At 40.5% G+C, this 20,110-nt stretch overlaps 1 long non-coding RNA gene across 5 annotated transcripts; it reads left to right on the top strand.

Moving 5' to 3' along the window:
* The first annotated feature begins 511 nt into the window (after positions 1 to 511).
* On the top strand, positions 512 to 18,537 carry LOC109023593 (uncharacterized). 5 transcript variants are annotated; one of them, XR_008672834.1, is made up of 7 exons: positions 763 to 892; positions 1,547 to 1,735; positions 2,023 to 2,088; positions 2,767 to 2,876; positions 11,127 to 11,256; positions 16,234 to 16,420; positions 18,077 to 18,537. It is a non-coding gene; the product is annotated as an uncharacterized lncRNA (long non-coding RNA). The 5 variants fall into 5 exon arrangements; XR_008672835.1 differs by lacking the exon at positions 763 to 892 and adding an exon at positions 927 to 1,057 and having other exon boundaries at positions 1,534 to 1,735; positions 2,029 to 2,088; XR_008672836.1 differs by lacking the exon at positions 763 to 892 and adding an exon at positions 512 to 631 and having other exon boundaries at positions 1,534 to 2,088.
* The last annotated feature ends 1,573 nt before the right edge of the window (positions 18,538 to 20,110 follow it).

The raw sequence follows: 20,110 nt of genomic DNA, 5'->3' as shown, positions 1-20,110 counted from the left end.
TCTTTATCACAGTGGCGGGAGCGTCCCCGTGAGAGGCCCGACCCAGGTGTGGGCCACGCTGCGAGCCCGAGGACCAAGCGGCACTCCTGGGATGCAGAGGATTTGTGACAGCTTAGGGAACAGACAAAATGGTTTCGAAAAGGCTAATGGCAGGTGACTAAGGACACGATGTTTTCATTACTGGCAGTGAACTGACGGTTTCAGACACTAACAAGGGGGCTTCTCGAGGGGATCCCAAGGAGCCCAAGAACTGCCAGGTCGCCCGCCATTACCCTACGCCTAAGGACAGGCTGCACTGAGCATGTCTGAAAGGGTAGGCCCGTTAGCCCCACCCCTAGGAACGAGTGCACTCCGCATGTGTAAAAGGGCAGGACCTTTACCCCACCGCTAGGGAGGGGCTGCACTACGCATGTCTGAAAGGGCGTGACAAGAGGGAGGAGCAAGAAGGGGCGGGGTGGAGGGGGAGGGGGGCAAGAAAAGGGGCGGGGTGCGCCCAACATCCGGCGGAGAAGTATTACCATGGCAACCCTCCCGCGCAGGCCATAAGAGGCAAATGAACCTTTGTTGGTTGGCGGGAAATCGAGACCCTGGCAAGGGGGCTTCTCCCTTGGAGAAGCCTGAGAACTGCCAGGTCCGCGGCCGTTAACCCGCCACTAGGGACGGCCGCACTGCGCATGTCTGAAAGGGAACTAGAAAGGGAGGAGCGAGAGAGGGTGGGGCTGAGGAGGAGGCAGTGTGAGAAAAGGGGCGGGGCGCGCCCAAAGTCTGGCGGAAGAGCGTTACCCTGGCAACCCTCCCGCGGAGGCCGAAAGAGGCCACCGGTCCTTTGTTGATCTGCGAGAAATCAAACTAGGAACACGACAAGCATTAGCCTGCAGCTCGAGGAGACAAGGTGTCACAATTACAAGGGGAAACTAGCCGCCCTAGCTCCACTGTCTCCCCAGCACGAGAGATTTGAGAATAGAAAGGCTTCCCTCCGCAGGGCGAAACTGCTGGGCTGCCTGGAAGGGCGAGGCAGGGAGCGGAACCGTCTTCAGGAAATTTCGGGAGTTCCGGGGTCAGGTCCACTCCCCGGCTGTTGTTCTGTTGTTGGCAGGGCAGAGGGTCTAGGATGCCAGCCTGCTCCGGGCTGCGCTGTAAGCCTAGCCCAGGGCGGGGGGATGCGGGGCGACACCCGCCTCCCGGTGCATCCAGGAGTTGTAGTCTCTTCACCGGTTCCCCACTGTGGGTGGTGGGGCTGCAGGAGGACAATTCAAATTGAGATAGGAGCGGAGGCGGAGCGCGGCCGTGCAGGGAGGGGCAGGGCGGTGTAGGCGGCTTCATTTACCAAGCTTTGCTGGCCATTGTTTCCGTGCCAAACCCTTGCCAAGGGGATTGTCAGGAGAGGAACTTGAAGGGCAGGCGTGGGCTGGCCAGTGAGGAGGGTGTGTTTTTGCGAAGTGCGCCCCGTCTTTGCCGAAATTAGGAGTGTGTGGTCCTCACTCACGCGGCTCTCTGCTACTCAGGTCGATTTTCTCTCCCACCCTCACCCAGGCTCTTTCCACAGCATCACCCCTGCCCCAGCCCCTGGAGCCACCTGCTTTCCTAAGTGGCTTTGGAAACTGGGCTGAGGTCCCAAACGGTGTCCACTGTGCTGTTGCTCTCCGCTCTCTCCAAGCAAAGCACAAGCTCAGCCGCCTTTGAAAGACACCCACCGCCTGGCCTGGGAATGCACAAGTTCAGAGCTTTGCAAGAGGTGATCGTGGGCTATGGCTTCGTGAAAATGTCACCCTCACCAGTGCCTTTTTCGCGGACGTGGACGTGGAGGAATGAGGGAGGGTAATCACTGGGCTACCAAGGTACTGCTAAGAGCAGAAGAGAAAATCCCACTTTCCAGCCATGTGTCTGGTTTGACATTTCACCAACCCATTTAAGTGTGCAGGCCCCCAAATATCTGCCTAAAGATTATGATAGTTTAGGCATTTTACACTTGAAATTATTGACCTCATATCCACTGAAGCCTGACTGGCCAATGTCTCAAAGACACAGATGATGACCTGATCCCTCAGGAACAGATGGTGCTCCAGCTTTGTGGAGATGAATTTCAAGGTATGGAGCACTTGGGGGGTCTTTGAAACCTGTCAGGTTTCATATCTCTGCTTTGTGTGAAAAGATCATCACCTACAGTAGTCAGGGATGTGCCTTTACTTACTGTGCTCATCTGTTGAAACTTTATATCTAGACAATGGAAACATTCAGGAGCATTTCTGCTTTCACGTAGCCTCTTAATAATTGACGCCCTAAAGTCCTGTGTCCTCAGGGAGAGTTCCTTTGATTCCTGGGTGGTACCAGCTTTCATGCTGTTAAATCTGTAAAAACCTGCGCGTTAATCTCCATGAATATAAGACCTTGTTCTTTCTTAAATGCCCCACTTTTTTTCTTCTCTTGTCTTATATTCTGAGCAGGATTTCAAATACTGTGTGTAAGGAAGTAGTGAGAGTGGGCATCTTTATCTTAAAATAAATCTTAGAAAAGATTTCAACATTTCACCATTGACAATGTTAGCTATGGGCTTGTCCTATAGCTAATAAAGAACGCATCTCTTTATTTTGAGGTATATTCTTTCTATACCTAATTTTCTATAAATTTTGTTAGGAATGGATTTTAAATTTTGTCAAAATAATTTTAGGCATGCATAAAAAGTCATGATTTTTAATCTTTTTGTTGTGTAAATAAGGTGTATAGCATTTATTGATTTCCACATATTAAAATATTATTGCATCCCAGGAATAAATCCAACTTGATCATAACATCCAACTGTGTTGCCCAGGCTAGTCTCAAACTCCTGGATTCAAGAGCTCCTCTCCTCTCAGCCTACGAAAGTGCTGGGATTAAAGGTGAGATCCACTATGCCTGGCCATATATATATATAATTTGTAAATAAAAGTAACCTTATATACAAGGATAAATTCAAATGTCCACGGTGAGGTCTGGGCTTCAGCATAAGGAGGAAGTCTTGCCTGAAAAGGGCTGCAGCTTGGAACTTTTTACCCTGTCGTCATGTGGCTATGAGTTGGTTCACATCTTCTGTCATTCAGGACCCGAAGGGGTGGGACCTGGGGCCCTATTATCACTGGTGCTGGGGTAAAAGCTGTCTTAAAACTATCATTTTAATGCTTAGCAATGTTAATTTTTAGTGAGAAACAAGATTACTTAATTTAATATAACCAGATTTTAAGTTACTAAAAAAAAACCCTAAAATTATGACACAGGTATTTCCTCTAATGTTTTTTTGGGGGGTTTCAAGTACCTATGTCATATACTGAAACCTACTGTTCTGTAAGCCCTACCCTTAAAACAATCTTGTTGTTATTGTGAACAGTTACTTAGTGTAAATCCTACCCTTAGGCAAATTTATATGGTGATTTCAATTGTCCTTCACATTCCTTTCCTGTGTTAAGTGTCTGGGTTTAGGGGTTAACAGTGGGAGGATCCACAATCTTCAGCCATCTGAGACATAGCTTCTATTCATAAGTCCATCTTAAATGTTCCTTTCTGAGAAACTTGATTTGTCAGCCTCATTCTTCAACCTTTCAACTCCCTTGGCTTTTAAAGGCAGGTTTACATATACCTACTCACAACAAAACACCCTCATATATATGGTCTGTCAATTTCTATAACATTTTTATGTGGTTCAAGACTGTAATGTGTAGCACATGTAGTTTTGTATATGGATAGTATATTTTATATAGTATATTTTATATAGCTACTTTATATTGCACATCACTAAAATACATGTTCAGTAAGTGCTCACTTAACGTCATTGATAGGTCCTTAGAAACTGACTTTAAGTAAAACAAAATACTGTATGCCATGGAAAATTAACTTTTGTTTATATCAATTAGCCAATGGTAAAATTGGTTTTATTATATAGTATATTGTTTTACTTAAAGTCACAGTTTCCCAGAATCTATCAAAAAAGTGAGAACATACTGTCATTAGTATTATATAGTACATTACAGCATTACACTGTTATGGTATGTTATTGTAGTCTTAGCAGTTGGTAGTATAATGTGTTTCAGTTTCCCCCAAGGTCACAGAATTATCCAGGCCAACCAATAACACCTCCTGTGGGAACCAGGAGCATCTCACCCTCTTGATACTACAAAGCCTTCCCCGACACCTCCTGTTTGTTCTCTCTGCTCCCAGGTGCAATGGCTGTGTGGGTCTGTATACCTTACATAGCTTTCTCCTTCCATGATTATATGTAATGAATAACTGCTGTCAATCTCATCTGTCCAATGATTGGTGCCATGGTTTTGACTATTCCAGTAGCATTAGGGTGGTAATTTCTCCCTCACCAATGAGGTAAAGGGGAGGCTAATCAAACAATTCACAACACTAACTGGATTAATCACCCATGACGGAGGACATCTGCTCAACTTTAACTGCTTTTGGCCTACTGGTTTCATGATACATTAAAAGTCACCTCTGTCAGAGCCATCAGTTTGTGGTGGGCTTTTGCTTTGGTCTAAATAACAATTTGTGGCCTTTATCATGAGTTGCCTTCCCTGCCCACACTAAAGCACACATTAGCTAGACATAAATGTTCAATGGACTCTTCTCCCGCGTGACGTGTCATCATGTTTAGCCTGTGTTTGGCAGGCAGTTTGCAAGACACTTGCGTGTCAAGGCAGTGAAAACACAGCACCTTAATCAGTCAGCACTTCAGTCCTGATTACCAGGAGTCCGGCCGTATCCCTGTGGTCGCTTCATCTGGTCTGCTTACTATTACTAAATGCCTGGGTAGTCATCTGAACATTGTTTATTATTGCACACTCTCAGGACAGACCCAGGGATGGTCTTCTGTAAAACTGCAAAAACAAAAGGGACTTTTACTTTGGAGAGAATTATGCTTGTCATTCAGTTGCTCTAAGAAGTGCTACTGTCATGCAAGCAAGAACAGTGGCCTTGTCTTTTCTGAGCTGCTGCTTCCTTTGCTGCTGTCACGTGCAATCTCATGATGAGGTGTGCATTCCTTGTGCCTTATGGCTTAGGCACTGATGAGTCATAAAAAGGAGAAAGAGAATTTAATATTAGTCCCTCCCAAAACATTTGGGGTAATTCTCTCACTGTAAAACCCCTACTCATCATGTGAGCTTTTATCACTGCTGCTTACCAGTATGCCAATGGTGCAATCTTAGGATCAGAAGTTTGATGGACTCAAAAAAAAAAAAAGTACCATAATGAATATGGGTGCTAATCCCAGTGAGATGGAGAGGCAGTAAACACCTTCTTCCAAAGAGAAGACAGATTGCAAATAAACAAATAATGATATAACTCAAGAAACTAGAAGAGGGAGAACTTATCCCAAAGTTAGCAGATGATGAAATTAATTAAAAAAACAGAGCAGAAATAAATACAATGAACACTAGAAAAAAAAAACAGAAAATGTAGAAAAAATGTAAGAACTTGTTTTTTTTTGAAAACATAAAATCTTCCTATCTTTAGCTAGACTAAGAAATAAATGCTCAAATAAATAAAATTAGAATTAAATGGAAGATATTACAACTGGCAAAACAGACATACAAAAGGTCATAAGATTGCTGTGTACATAGACTCCTATTTACAATGATATCCAAACAAATTGTGTAAGGGAGAAGACATGAATAAATTTCTAGACATGTACCACCTACCAAGACTGAGCCATAAAGAAATAGAAAACATGAATAGATCAGTAATGAGTAAAGAGTTTAGATCTGATGACTTTACCCCTGAATTTTACCAAACATTTAAAAAGAACCAAATCTTTGAAAAAAAATTGAAGAAACAGGAATACTTCCAAACTTGTTTCATGAAGCCAGCATTACCCTGATACAAAAACCAGAGATAGACATTACAAGAAAAAAAAATTACACACCAATATCCCTGATGAACATAGATGCAAAATCATCCACAACATAGTTGCAAATGAAATTCAAAAGCACTTTAAAAGGATCATTTATTTGATGTGGGTGCCCCCCATCCCACCTTTTCTTAAAAAATGAAAAAAAAATAGCATGGCATGGTCATACATGTCTGTGGTCCTACCTACTTGGGAGGCAGAGGTGGGAGGGACACTTGATCCTGGGAGGTAGAGGTTGCTGTGAGCTGAGATCAGGCCACTGCACTGCAGCCTGGGTGACAGAACAAGATCCTCTCTCTCTTTCCCCCACTTTGTGTGTGTGTTGCACACACAAAGGGGAGGGGTGAGGGTGTGGATGTGTGTGTATTATTCAAAATGAAAACATAATGACAATTATTTTTGTGTACATTTATATTTTTTGGAGAAAGAGTATCACTCTGTCACCCAGGCTCAAGTACAGTGGTGTGATCTTGGCTCACGGCAACCTGTGCCCCCTAGGTTTAAGCGATTCTTCTGCCTCAGCCTCCCAAGTAGCTGGGATACAGGCGCCCACCATCTTGCCAAGCTAATTTTTGTATTTTTAGTACAGACATTGTTTCGCCATGTTGGCCAGGCTGGTTTTAAACTCCTGAGCTCAAGTGATCACCCACCTCAGCCTCCCAAAGTGCTGGGATAACAGGCGTGAGCCACCGTGCCTGACCAATGACAATTATTTTTAAATTTTAGATTTTACAATCTTTCTCTCCTCTTGAATTTCAGGCAGCCTGAGCTTTGAAAACTGGCAATCTTCTATTGCAGCAATGTGCAGTAGAAATAAAATGTGAGCCACGTGTGTCAAAGTTTTCTAATAGCAGCGTAAAGAAAAAGAAATATGAGTGAAATTGATTTTAATAACTTAGCCCAATATATCCAAAATATTTTAACATATAATGAGAATGAAATCATTACATATATAGATATAGATATAGATATAGATATATATGTAACTAAATCTCTAAAATACTTTCTGATCTTTTTCCCTAGCATATCTCAGTACATACTGTGTACAATTCAGGTGCTCAGTAGCCTGTTGTGGCCAGTGGCTGCCACATTGCAGGTGTATCTCTGAGGGCTCTTGACTTTTCTGACCTTCGGGAGGTAAAGGGCCTGAATTTTCCTTTTCTGCCAGATAGGAGTGAATGTCTCTTCTCTGCCAATATCACTCCTGTTTCAAGGGTAAGAGAGGTGGTGCACTGAGAGGAGGGACCTACAGGAAACAAGTGTCCACAGGTAGACCACTGCTGTCCGCTGCTGCTTGGTGTGGACTCATCACTCTTCCAGAAATCAGACAGAAGCCAAAAAATGGGGACCCAGAAGGGGGAAACCTCATGTTTTTAGATCTGTCCATAGCCTTAACCTCCAGAATTTAGATGTCAAGAGACTAGATTAAAGGCAAACCTTTTATCTTGCAATTTGGCTTTGGCAAATTAAAATAGAAATAGAAACGTGTCACTATAAAAATCAATTATATACAAAGGAAGGCAATAAGAGCAGAAAAGAGGAGAAAATACCTACAAGAAACAAATAGAACTATTAACAAAAAGGAAATATTCCATTCTTTTCAGAATTAAAATGAATATATACATGGAGTGAAATATACACTGGAAATATGTAAATTGGCTAAAGAGATTTTAAAAAAACAAGATTTATTTTCTGTTGTCTATAAGAAACTCAATTTACATCTAAGCACACAGATAGGCTAAAAGTGCCAGTATGAAAAATACCTTCTAGGAAAACTGCAATCAAATGACAGCAACGTGGGTCATAATTATGCAAAATACACATTAAGTCAGAACTGAAACAACAGACAAAGAAAGGTGTTGTATAATGATAAAACTGTCAATTCACTGGGGAAGCTGTGTTAATAATAAATATGTGCACACTTCACATCAGGGTTCCCAAATGTATAAAGTTAACATTGACGCAAATGAAGAAGGAAATGGCTATGCAAAAATAGTAAGAGACATAATTACCCCACTACCCACTATCAGTAATGAATAATAAAGCCAGACAGAAAGTTAACTTGAGAACAGAGAATTTGAATAACACTGCAAACTCTAAACCTAACAGGCATATAGAAAACACTAGTCACAGTGAATAGAAGTGAAAAAACAAAAGAAACAAACACTCCACACAGCAATATCAGAATATACAATTTTTTCAATAGGTCATGAAACATTCTCCTGGGTTGATGACCTACTAGGACACAAAAGAAGTTTTGCTAAATTTTAAAATGGTAAAATATGGGCCAGGGATGGTGGCTCATGTCTATCATTCCAGCATTTTGGGAGGCTGAGTTGGGAGGATTGAGTGAGTTTAGGAGTTCATGGCCAGCCTGGGCAACATAAGGAGACCCTGTCTTTACAAAATATAAAATTAAAAAATTAACTGGGCATGATTGCATGTGCCTGTGTGTCCAGCCACTCAGGAGGCTGAGGTGGGAGGATTGCTTGAGCCTGGGAGATCAAGGCTGTGGTTAGCCATAATTGAGCCACTGTGCTCCAGCCTGAGTAACATAGCAAAACTCTGTCCCAAAAGAGATTAAAATATTACAAACTATCATTTTTGATTAAAAGGGAATACAATGAGAAATCAATAGCAGAAAAAATACTGGAAAATCTACAAATATGTGGAAATTAAACAACCCACTCTTCAGCATGCTCTCGTTCAAGGGTCGGAAGACAATATTGTGAAGATGTTCACACTACCCAAAATTATCTACAGATTCAATGTGATCGCTGTCAAATTTTAACTGTCATTTCATTTGCAGAAATACAAAAAAAATTCTAAAACTTATATGGAATCTAAAGTGAGTATCAAGAGCCAAACAACTTTCTAAAAACATAATATTGGAGCTATGACACTCCTTGACTTCCTAATGTATTACAAAACTACAGTAACCAAACTATTTGGTACTGACATAAAGGCAGAGAGACAGACCAATGGAGCAGAATAGATCACAGGAATAAACTGTCATATATATGGCCAAATGAGGAGTTATTTTTATATCCATATTCATTGCAGCATTATTCACAACAGCTGATAGGTGGAAGGAACCCAAATGTCCCTCAGTGAATGAGTGGATAAAGGCAATTTGGAAGATACAAATAATGGAATATTATTCAGCTTTTTAAAAGCAGGAGATCTGATTATTTTTACACTAAGAATAAATCTTGAGGACATTATGTAAATGAAATAAACCAGTCACAAAAGGACACTGTTTGACTCCAGTTAAATAAAATATCTAATGTAGTTAAACTCTTAGAAACAGAAAGTAGAATAGTATCAGTCAGAGCCTTAGGGGTGGAAATAAAAGGGTAGTTGTTGTTTCATAGGTATTGAATTTTAGTTTTACAACATAAAATCATTTTAGTGATATGTTGCATAACAATGTGAATATATTTAATATTTAACTATGTACTTAATATATTTAAGATGGTAAATTTTATGTGTTTTGAGTACATTAAAAGTGAAAAACTTTCTAAAGAGATACATATTTATAACCTTTTTCAAAAATTACCTTCAAATCATAAAAATGTCAGAAAAACAATAAAGAGGCCAGGTGCAGTGGCTCATCCATGTAATTGAAATACAACAGGAGGCTGATGATGGAGAATAGCTTGAGGCCAAAAGTTGGAGACCAGCCTGGGCAACATAATAAGACCTCATCTACAAATCACAAGCAAAAGGAAACTGGCAAATTAAAAAATATGTGAGACTTAAAACAGCAGACTCTTGACCTCTTGTTCAAGGCTCAAAAAATTTAATATTATTAAGATGTCAATACTACTCACAGTGAAACACAAATTCAAAGTATTTTCTATCAAAATCCCAATGTTACGATTTTTTTAGAAATATTATTTTAAGTCGTAAAATTCTTACGGAATATCAAGGGACAATGAGTAGCCAAAGTAGCTTTGGAGAACGAAGTTAGAGGTGTCACACTTCCTGATTTCCAAACAGATTACAAAGCTATAGAAATACAACCAGAAAGACAAATAGATGATGGAACAGAATAGAGAACCCAGATATAGACCGTCATGAATATCATCAGATAATCTTCAAACAAGTTGCCATTACCAAACAACAGGGAAATAACAGACCCTTTAACAAATAGTGTTCTAAAAGTGAACATCAAAATGGAAGAAAATGAAATTAGACTTCTGACTTGAACCATATACAAAAATATCTTAAATAAATTAAACAAATGTAAGTAAGATAGCTATAAAACTCTTAAAATATGAGGTAAAAATCATGACATTTGTCTTGGTAATTTTTTAAAATATGACATTAAAAGCAGAAGTAACAAGAAAAAAAGCAGAAAAATGGGACTACCTCAAATGTAGTAAGCTTTCTGGACATAAAGGAAACATTTAATGCCACGTAAGAAATGAGAAAAAAATTACAAATGATATATTTGATAGAAGTTAATAACCAGAATGTATAAACAACTTTAAAACTCAACAAAAAAACCTGAACAACCCTATTTAAAAATGGGCAAAACTCTCAACAGATGTTTCTACAAAAGAGATATACAAATGGCCAAGAGGAATTTGAAAGGATGGTCAAATTCACGAATCTTTAGAGAAATGAAAAGCAAAATCCCAATGAGATATTACTTCACACTCATTAGGATGGCCACTATCAAACGAGAGAAAATAACAAATATTTTCAAGGATGTAGATAAATTGATATACTTGGGCACTGAGTGGTGGAAAAATAATAATGCAGCCATTATGAAAAATAGTACAGAGGTTCCTCAGATATTAAAAATGGAATTATTGTACTATCTTGTTGGAGGTCAAAAGAATGAGTGTTGTGACCAACTCATTATACCACTGGAGGCTATATGAGCAAACAGCAAACTGTTCTCATGAATGCAGGATGTTGGCAAGCTGACAACTGCATCTGCAACCAGAAGGAATGCTGAGGGCAGTCATGCCCCAGGCACACTGTTTCTTGTGGTTATCTATAGGAACATCTGGAGCCTGTTGTATAAAGAAACCAATTATGTGAGCCTGTGATAAATCAGGCAGCTGACTAACCATTACCTCTTCCTCCCTGTTGATTCTACCTAATGAATACAAAGGGCTGTATAAGCTCAGGGCCGTTGTTCCCTAGAAGCAAGGAGCCCCCTGACCCCTTCTTTAAAACAGATCTTTTTGTCTTTGTCTTCATTTCTGCGTTTGTCCTTCTTCTTCAGTCCTGAACTGACAGCCACAAGTGGCACCTGAACAGGGACTTGAACAAAGAAGGTCTGCTGGAGCAGAAAAAGTGAAACTGACCAGATGAATGAGAAACCCTGGGATGAGTCTGCCTGCGGAGGATATAAGGTCAGTGTCCTAAAGAGGTACTGGGAGTGGGAAGTTTCTGAATCAGGGTAACGTGGGGGCAGAGTTTGTCTATTGAGGAGCAGCATTACGTGCAGTTGCTTAAAGTTTTACTTAAACAATCTGGTGCTCAGGTTAGTTCTCAAACACTGACTAAGCTGCTGCAGGAGGTTATCACGCATAACCCCTCGTTTCCGCAGACAGGCGCTCTTGATGTGGAAAATTGGAACCGAGTAGGGGAAGGATTAAAATGGGCTCATCAAAAAGGTCTTAAAGTTTATCCTTCCTTTTTTTTCTGTTTGGAGTTTAGTCCGTACTGTCCTCCTGCCATTATCTCATTCTTATTCTGCCAAACCACAGGAGCCATGTTCTGAATCTCAAATTTTGAAAGAATCTTTTGTCCCACCCACAACACCCAAAGAAAATAATAAACAGGAGAGGGAGGATGAAAATTGGCCTCTACCACCCCTTCCAGTAGCAGAAACACCTGTACCATCTCCTTCAGTAACAGAAATAGAGACCCCAATGCAAAGAATTCTATGCTCTGCTACCATAGCTGGAGAGCCCTTAGGACATTGCACTTTCACTATTTCTGTAAGGCCTGATCCAAATAATCCACAGCAGTTTATTCATGAACATGCCTCACTAGAGTTTAAGTTGTTGAAGGAATTAAAAGCTAGTGTAGTGAATAATGGAGTACAGAGCCCATTTACTTTAGGATTGTTAGAATCTGTATTTTGAACTATGTGTCTTCCATCCTTTGATGTAAAGCATTTGGCTCACACTTGTTTGTCTGCTAGTGCATATCTGAAATGGAATTTAAATTGGCAAGAACTGTATGCACACCAGGCTAGACAGAATTGTGCTGCCAGACACAGGGACATTACAGAGGATATGCTGTTGGGTAATGGCCCTTATTCAGACCTGGAATATCAAATGACACTCCCAGTCGCTGCTTATAAGCAGCATGCACTGGCTGCTAAATGCACCTGGGCCACAATTCCAGAGGAAGGGGTCCCAATACAATCCTTTTTACATGGCATGCAAGGGTCAAAGGAGCACTATGCACATTTTCTTGCATGATTACAAGAGGCAGTGAGGCATCGGATTCCTCATACCACTGCTGCAGAAATGCTAACCTTAACTTTAGCTTTTAAGAATGCAAACACGGATTATAAATGTGCACTGGCTCCTGTGAGATGTACTAAAAACTTAGGACATTTTCTCAAAACTTGTCAAGATGTGAGAACTGAGCTTCATTGCTCTACAATGTTAGCTCAAGCAATGGCTAATTTAGTAGTTAACAAATCTAAAAAGGGCTAAGGGTCAAACCCTAAAATGCGAAAATGTTATAATTGTGGAAAAATCGGACATTTCAAAAAGGAATGCCATCAGACCTTGGGCAAAAGGGATCTTATAATGCAATACCCACCCTTCAGCAGAAAAAATTCCAGAAATTTGCCCTTGTTGCAATAAAGGAAATCACTGGACTAATCAATGCAGTTCAAAATTTCATCAGAATGGCACCCCTCTGTCGGGAACCAAGAAGGGAGCCTGGACCCGGTCCCCTCAAACAATGAGGGCATTTCCTGTCCAGGCCACAACCCCATTTCAGGGAGGAGTCTATGGAGGAACATTGATTCCCTTTCCCCAGGAACACCCAGAAGCACAGGAATAGATCTCCCTGTCAGATAATGGGTTACATTAGTTGGAGGAAACAAACCCACTAAAATTCCCACTGGTATTTGGAGACCTTTGCCAACAGGATATATGGGATTAATTTTGGGTAAAATCCATCTCAACTTACAGGGCATTACTGTAGTCCCAGGAGTTGTTGACTGTGATTATGAAGGAGAAATTCAAGTAGTGGTAATATCACAAGATTTGTTGGTTTTTGAACCGGGAGAATATGTAACTCAACTACTGCTTATTCCCTGTGAGTTGTTTCTTTCTCCACATAAGGAGAAATGAGAGAATCAAGGATTTGGGAGTACAGCTAGGAGGAAAATTTATTTATCACAACCCATAGCATCTAATAGACCCACCTGTACAGTGCAAATTAAAGGAAAAAAATTTCTATGAGCTTATGGACATGGGAGCTGACATGTCAGTAATATCTAAAAACAATTGGCCCCCATCCTGGCCCCTGCAATTAACTCCTACATCGCTAGTGGGAATAGGAACAGCTCAAAGTGTTCAACAGAGTGCTGAAATTTTACCCTGTCTCAAACCAGATGGACAGTCATATACTTTTAAAATTTATTTTGCAAATGTAACTGTTAACCTATGGGGCCAAGATTTACTTACAGCATGGGATATAAGACTTGCAAATGAAACTATTGACAATCCAGGGTTCAAAATGTTAAAGAAAATGGGATGTCAGGCAGAAAAGGCTTAGAAAAGTCCCTACAGGGAAACACTGATCCTATATCAATAGCTGGGCAAACAGATAGAAAAGGGCTAGGTCATCAGAATTTCTGATGGGAGTCACTGATATTTCTCCCCCATCTACTGTTTTACCGCTGGAGTGGCTGACTAAAAAACCTGTATGGGTGGATCAGTGGCCCCTATCACAGGAGAAACTAACACAATTCCATCAGCTAGTAAAAGAGCAAATGGATGCAGGACATATTGAAGAGTCAGTTAGCCCCTGGAATTCATCAGTATTTGTAATTCCTAAAAAGTCAGGAAAATGACGACTGCTACATGATTTGAGAGCTATTAATGCACACATTAAACCAATGGGTGCATTACAGCAAGGTCTGCCATCCCCGGCAGCCTTTCCAGGAGGCTGGCCTCTCAAAGTAATATATCTTAAAGATTTTTTATTTATTTATTTATTTTTTTACTGTTACATGAGCAGGATAAGCATCGATTTGCCTTTTATGTGCTTTCTGTTAATCAAAAAGAGCCTGTCTCTCATTATCAATGGAAAGTCTTACCCCAAGGCATACTTAACAGCATTATATCAGCATGTTGTAGGATAGGCATTAAAGGTGCCTCTGAATATGTTTCCCACAGCCTACGTCACTCATTATATGGATGATATTCTTTCTGCCCCTCCTACAGATCAAATTTTATATCAGTTATTCAGATAAATAAAATGAGCTTTGACTAAATGGAATCTCAAAATAGCTCCAGAAAAGGTGCAAACAACCTCCTGATACCAGTACTTAGGCACTATTGTTACTGAAAGAAGTGTTTGGCCTCAGAAAGTAGTCCTCCATAGGGACAGATTACAAACTTTGAATGATTTCCAAAAATTATTAGGGGACATTAACTGGCTGTGCCCAATGCTAGGTATTCCTGCTTATCAACTCAAACACCTTTATCAGACCCTTCAAGGAGATTCTTCATTAGACTCTCCTCAGCAACTTACTAAGGAGGCAAAAGCTAAGTTACAACTTGTAGAGCTGATGTTTTGGCAACGACATGCCTCCTGGCTACAGCCACAAAAGGCTTTGCTTCTGTTTATTCTTCCTACCCCCCATTCAGCAACAAGACTTTTAGGCCAATTCATAGTCAAATCTGTAGTAGTATTAGAATGGCTTTTTTTAAATCCAATCAGACAGTGAAATCTTTGCAAGTTTATCTTTCTTTAATTACTCAACTTATAACAATAGGTAGGCATAGATCAAAAATGCTTATGGGATATGATCCAGACAAAATTATTGTTCCCTTGGATTCCCAACAACACACTGCAGCATGTGAAATGTTGACTGCATGGCAAATTGCTCTTGCAGATTTCATAGGAATAATAGATAACCATTATCCATCAGACAAAATTTTGCAATTGTATAAAGTTCACCCTTTTATTCTCCCTGTAATCACTCATCACAAGCCTATTCCAGGTGAACAGACCTATTTTACTGATGGTTCTTCCAAAGGACACGCAGCTATTTATGGACATAACATATTTAGACAATAAAGACCTCTGGAGCTTCAGCTCAATGCTCAGAATTAATGATAGTTATTCAGGTTTTACAGCTCACCACTTCATCTCCTAATAACGTTGTTTGTGATTCAGCCTATGTTGCAAATGTAGCCAGTCGTGCTGAAACTGCCACTATTAAGAGCACCCTAGAACCAGAGCTGCTTAACTTGTTTCTAAGACTTCAACAAGCTGTTCACTCTCATGCTACTCCTTTTCATATTTCTCATATTCACTCTCACACGCAACTTCCTGGACCACTATCTCTAGGTAATGATAAAGCAGATAAACTAATTGGTTCTGTATTTCAACAAGCCCAAGCTTCTCATGCATTACTGCATCAAAACACCTCTGCCCTTACTCGTATGTTTCATCTGCCTCATGGACAGGCTGCAGCTATTGTGCAAACCTGCCCCACTTGCCAGCATGTTCCTGGTGTTGCACTTGTGGAAGGATGTAACCCACGAGGCTTGGCACCAAATGAAATCTGGCAGATGGATGTTACACATATAGCAGCCTTTGGGAAACTCAGCTGTGTTTGTGTGACTATAGACACTCCCATATGCTACATGTCACATGCCAAACAGGAAACAGCTGGCCATGTCCAACAACATTGTTTGTCATCATTTGCCCATATGGGGGTCCCTAAACAATTAAAAACTGACAATGGACCTGCTTGTGTTAGTCATGCTTTTCAAAATTTTTTACAGTTATGGGCAATCACTCATAACACAGGAATTTCTTACAATTCTCGAGGACAAGGCATTATAGAGTGGGCACATCAAACACTACAGTGTATGTTGTAAAAACAAAAAGGGGGAATAGGAAACAAGCTACCACCTCAAAGAAAATTACATTTATCCTTATTTACTTTTAATTTTTTACTTTTGATATGGATAGTAAGACTCTGGCCAAACAACATTGGCAAATGTTAGAGGGAAAGAGGAAAGTTTACCCAAAGGTACTATGGAAATCCCCAGAAGAAGGACAATGGAAAGGCCTGGTGGATTTACTGACGTGGGGATGAGGGTATGCTTGTGTTTTTACAGGAGATGGATAAACCGTGTGAGTGCCCTCAAGTTGTGTGCGACCATGGAATGGGAGACTGGAGGGATACATGGATCCCAACTACAGGCCCAGCTCCTCCAGTATGAGCCATGAGCCAGTTGAATCTGAATGTGAAGATGGAATGAAGACCGACCAGAGTCACACTGACGTCAACCCTCATAACATGGGGTCAGGTCAAGAAAACCACACCAGAAGCTGAGAAACTGGTGTAGTGCCAGGGTCAGGCAAAAACCCCTGACTCCATGTTTATGGCCATGCTAGCTGTAATATCCTGTGCAGTATGATTTTTCTGTGCAGAAGCAAAAACATATTGGGCATATTTTCCTAACCCACCGGTAGTGTGATCATACTCTGAAGCAGCACTCCTCCTGAGATATATCATGATCAAGGAGCATCAGTACCAGGACCTCTAACTCCCCCTGACACAGAGCAATTAGACTCTCAGAACAATGGTATCAATTATACCACTCCATTGGAGGGACTTCCTTTATGTGTCACCCAGGATACGTTGCTCAACTGCAGTTGCCTTGCAGTTTGATCCCAAGCATGGTTGAGTTACCATAAAAAAATTATGTACCTATTAGACCTTAGCTTTATTAATATTACTTGTGTAGTTACTAATCACTCCTGGCCCCATCACCCAAATTGTACTGATTATACAGAATGGGCTCCCTTTGATAATTCTCACCCCCCTCCTTGGGCCCACTGTCTTGGCCCCTTAGCTAGACAATAGTCCATGTTAATGGGAGACATTATTGACTGGGGTCCCTGTGGTCATTAAGATGGGAGAGATGAGAATCAGACCACATGGCATAAACTTCACTGGCACTGGTGGCGAAACTTTAACATCTCTTCACTTCAACACACTGGGATTCAATCCCAATCTGCCATGCAACTTGCTTGGCATGGAACGGGCTTTAGCCCACCTTTGCCTCAATGGCATTATCAAGGAAAGAGAGGTCCAATTCAGGAGTCTATGTGGAAGGCAGCACTCCCATATATGAATGGCAGCATTTGGGTTGGGACACTATCCAATAATAGTAATAGTGCTCAATACAGTTTAATGTTACCTTTGTAAAAAATGTTTGAAATTTGTGTTTTTAATCGCTATGTTTTTCTAGCAGCAAAAAAGGACCAACTCCAGGTAAACAATGCCCAGTTGAATTGTGATTCCTGTCAACTCTGTCATTGCCTTAATCATAGCACAATACAAACACACAGCATATCCACCCTAATAATTCTAGGTCGCATTCCTGGATTATGGATTCCTGTAAATCTGTCTGAGCCTTGGGAAGCCACCCCCACTTTACATTTTGTAAAACTTCTTACTCAGCTTACTCATGGCACTCATAGAGCCTTAGGCATGATAATTTTTACTATAGTCTCCTTAATTACATTAATACCCTCTGTTGTGGTGTCCTCAGTAGCAATGGACAGCTCCACTCAAACAGCTCAATATGCAGAAAATTGGATGCATACAGCTGACCAGGCATGGATGTTTCAAAATAAAACTAACACTGAGATACAAACAGAAGTGGCAATGTTAAAGACTACTGTTCTGTGGCTAGAAGAACAAGTAGAAAGCTTGCAGTTGCAGCAGCAATTGCGTTGTCATTTTAACCATACTCATATTTGTGTAACCAATTAGGAATATAATCAAAGTGAGTATCCATGGAACCTTGTAAAGGCCCATTTACAGGGAGCTGTTACATCCAATGTTACTTTTGATATTAATGATTTACAAAGTAAAATTCTAACAGCACCTCAATATCTTTTTCATAATTATTGGAATAATGTTACTATGTTTCTGTTTTTTGTTCATAGTCTGTAAAATCAACTGGAACACCAACCAGCAATTGAGAGCTGCACAGCCTGCAATTACCTTTATTCAATTAAATCAAAAGCAGAAGGCGGGAGATGTTGGAGGCTGAAAGAATGAGGGTCGTGACCAACTCAGTATACCACTGGAGGCTATGTGAGCAAACAGCAAACTGTTCTCATGAATACAGGATATTGGCAAGCTGACAGCTGCATCTGCCACCAGAAGGAATGCTGAGGACAGTCATGCACCAGGCACAGTGTTCCTTGTAGTTATCTATAGGAACATCTGGACCCTGTTGTATAAAGAAAGCAATTATTTGAGCCTGTGATAAATCAAGCAGCTGACTAAAACTGTTACCTCTTCCTCCCTGTTGATTCTACCTAATACATGTGAAGGGCTGTATAAGCTCAGGGCCCTTGTTCCCTAGAAGCAAGGAGCCCCCTGACCCCTTCTTTACAACAAATCTTTTTGTTTTTGTCTTCATTTCTGCATTCATCCTCCTTCGTTCAGTCCCGAACCGACAGCCACATGATCTGGCAATCCCATTTCTGGATATCTATATAAATGTGCAAAGCAGGACCTGAAAGAAACATTTGCACACCCATGTTTATAAGAGATTTATTCTAAAAATCCAAAAGGTAGAAGCTACTTGAATGTCCCTTGACAGATAAATAAAATAAAATAAAATATGATATATACATATAATATGATTTAAAAAGAAAATCTTGGGCTGGGTGTGGTGGCCCATGCCTGTAATTCTAGCACTTTGGGAGGCCGAGGTGGGCAGATCACGAGGTCAGGAGATTGAGACCATCCTGGCTAACACGGTGAAACCCCATCCCTACTAAAAATACAAAAAATTAGCCAGGTGTGGTGGCAGGTGCCTGTGGTCCCAGCTACTCAGGAGGCTGAGGCAGGAGAATGATGTGAACCCAGGAGGTGGAGCTTGCGGTAGGTAACCAGAGATTGCACAACTGCACTCCAGCCTGGGCGACAGAGTGAGACTGTCTCAAAAAAAAAAAAATAAATTAAATAAATAAATAAATAAATCACACACTGCAATGACAGTAAACCTTTAGGACATAATGTTAAGTGAAATGTGCCAGGAAACAAAGTGACAGTGAGTGTATGATTCCTCGTATGATATATCTTAAGTAGTCCAACTCACAGAAACAGAAAGTAGAATGTCAAAGGCTCAGGAGAGGGTAAAATGGTCGGTTGATGTTTATGGCTATTGAGTTTTAGTTTTGCAATGGAAAAGCTCTAGAAGCCTGTTGCATAACAATGTGGATATATGTAACACTACTAAATTATGCAGTTACAAAGGTATAGACTGGTAAATTTTGTTGTGCTTTATTACAATTAAAATATTGTAAAGTGATACATAAAAGAGATACAGAGTTATAAACTTTTCAGAAAATTACCTTCAAATTATAAGCGTGTTTTTCTCACACAAAGATAATATAGATTCATCAAAAAATATATGGGTAAATTAAGACTATTTACATGACTACTCTCCTGAACAAGTTAAAACAAACTTTTGACATCAGCCAAGAAGAGAAATATGCAAGATAAGAATAAATGGAGTATATTTATAGAGGCAAACAAACACATGATTTTATTGGTGGTAGATATGACTGATTCATATTTTAATTAAACCCCACATTGACTCGATGTGTACATACAGTTGCAGATTTACATCCAAAATCATAATACGTAGGTAAAACCAAATTCACAAAACACAAATGTCAAAGAAGCTGCCCCAAAAAAGAAGCACAGTAATATGAAATTTCAAAACAAGAATGAGAGAAACATTAACAACAACAACAACAACAACAAAAACACTTCTATATAAAACATAGATGTACAATTAAGAAAGAATCCGCTTAGATAATTACAATTTCCCGCTGTGACCTTGCACTGGTGGTGAGCACAGATTTTGAATCATGACTACGTTAGGGAGACGCCCAAGGGGACAGACAGTGCCACCTCCAGAGAAGCCATTGCTTCTCCTCCTGCCGCTGCTGCTGCTGCCC

The sequence above is a fragment of the Gorilla gorilla genome, chromosome 18 (assembly GCF_029281585.2).
Source record: "Gorilla gorilla gorilla isolate KB3781 chromosome 18, NHGRI_mGorGor1-v2.1_pri, whole genome shotgun sequence".
In the NCBI taxonomy this organism is placed as follows: Eukaryota; Metazoa; Chordata; class Mammalia; order Primates; family Hominidae; genus Gorilla; species Gorilla gorilla.
The sequence above is the reverse complement of the archived record's forward strand: the minus strand, read 5'-3'. Positions and strand labels throughout refer to the sequence as shown.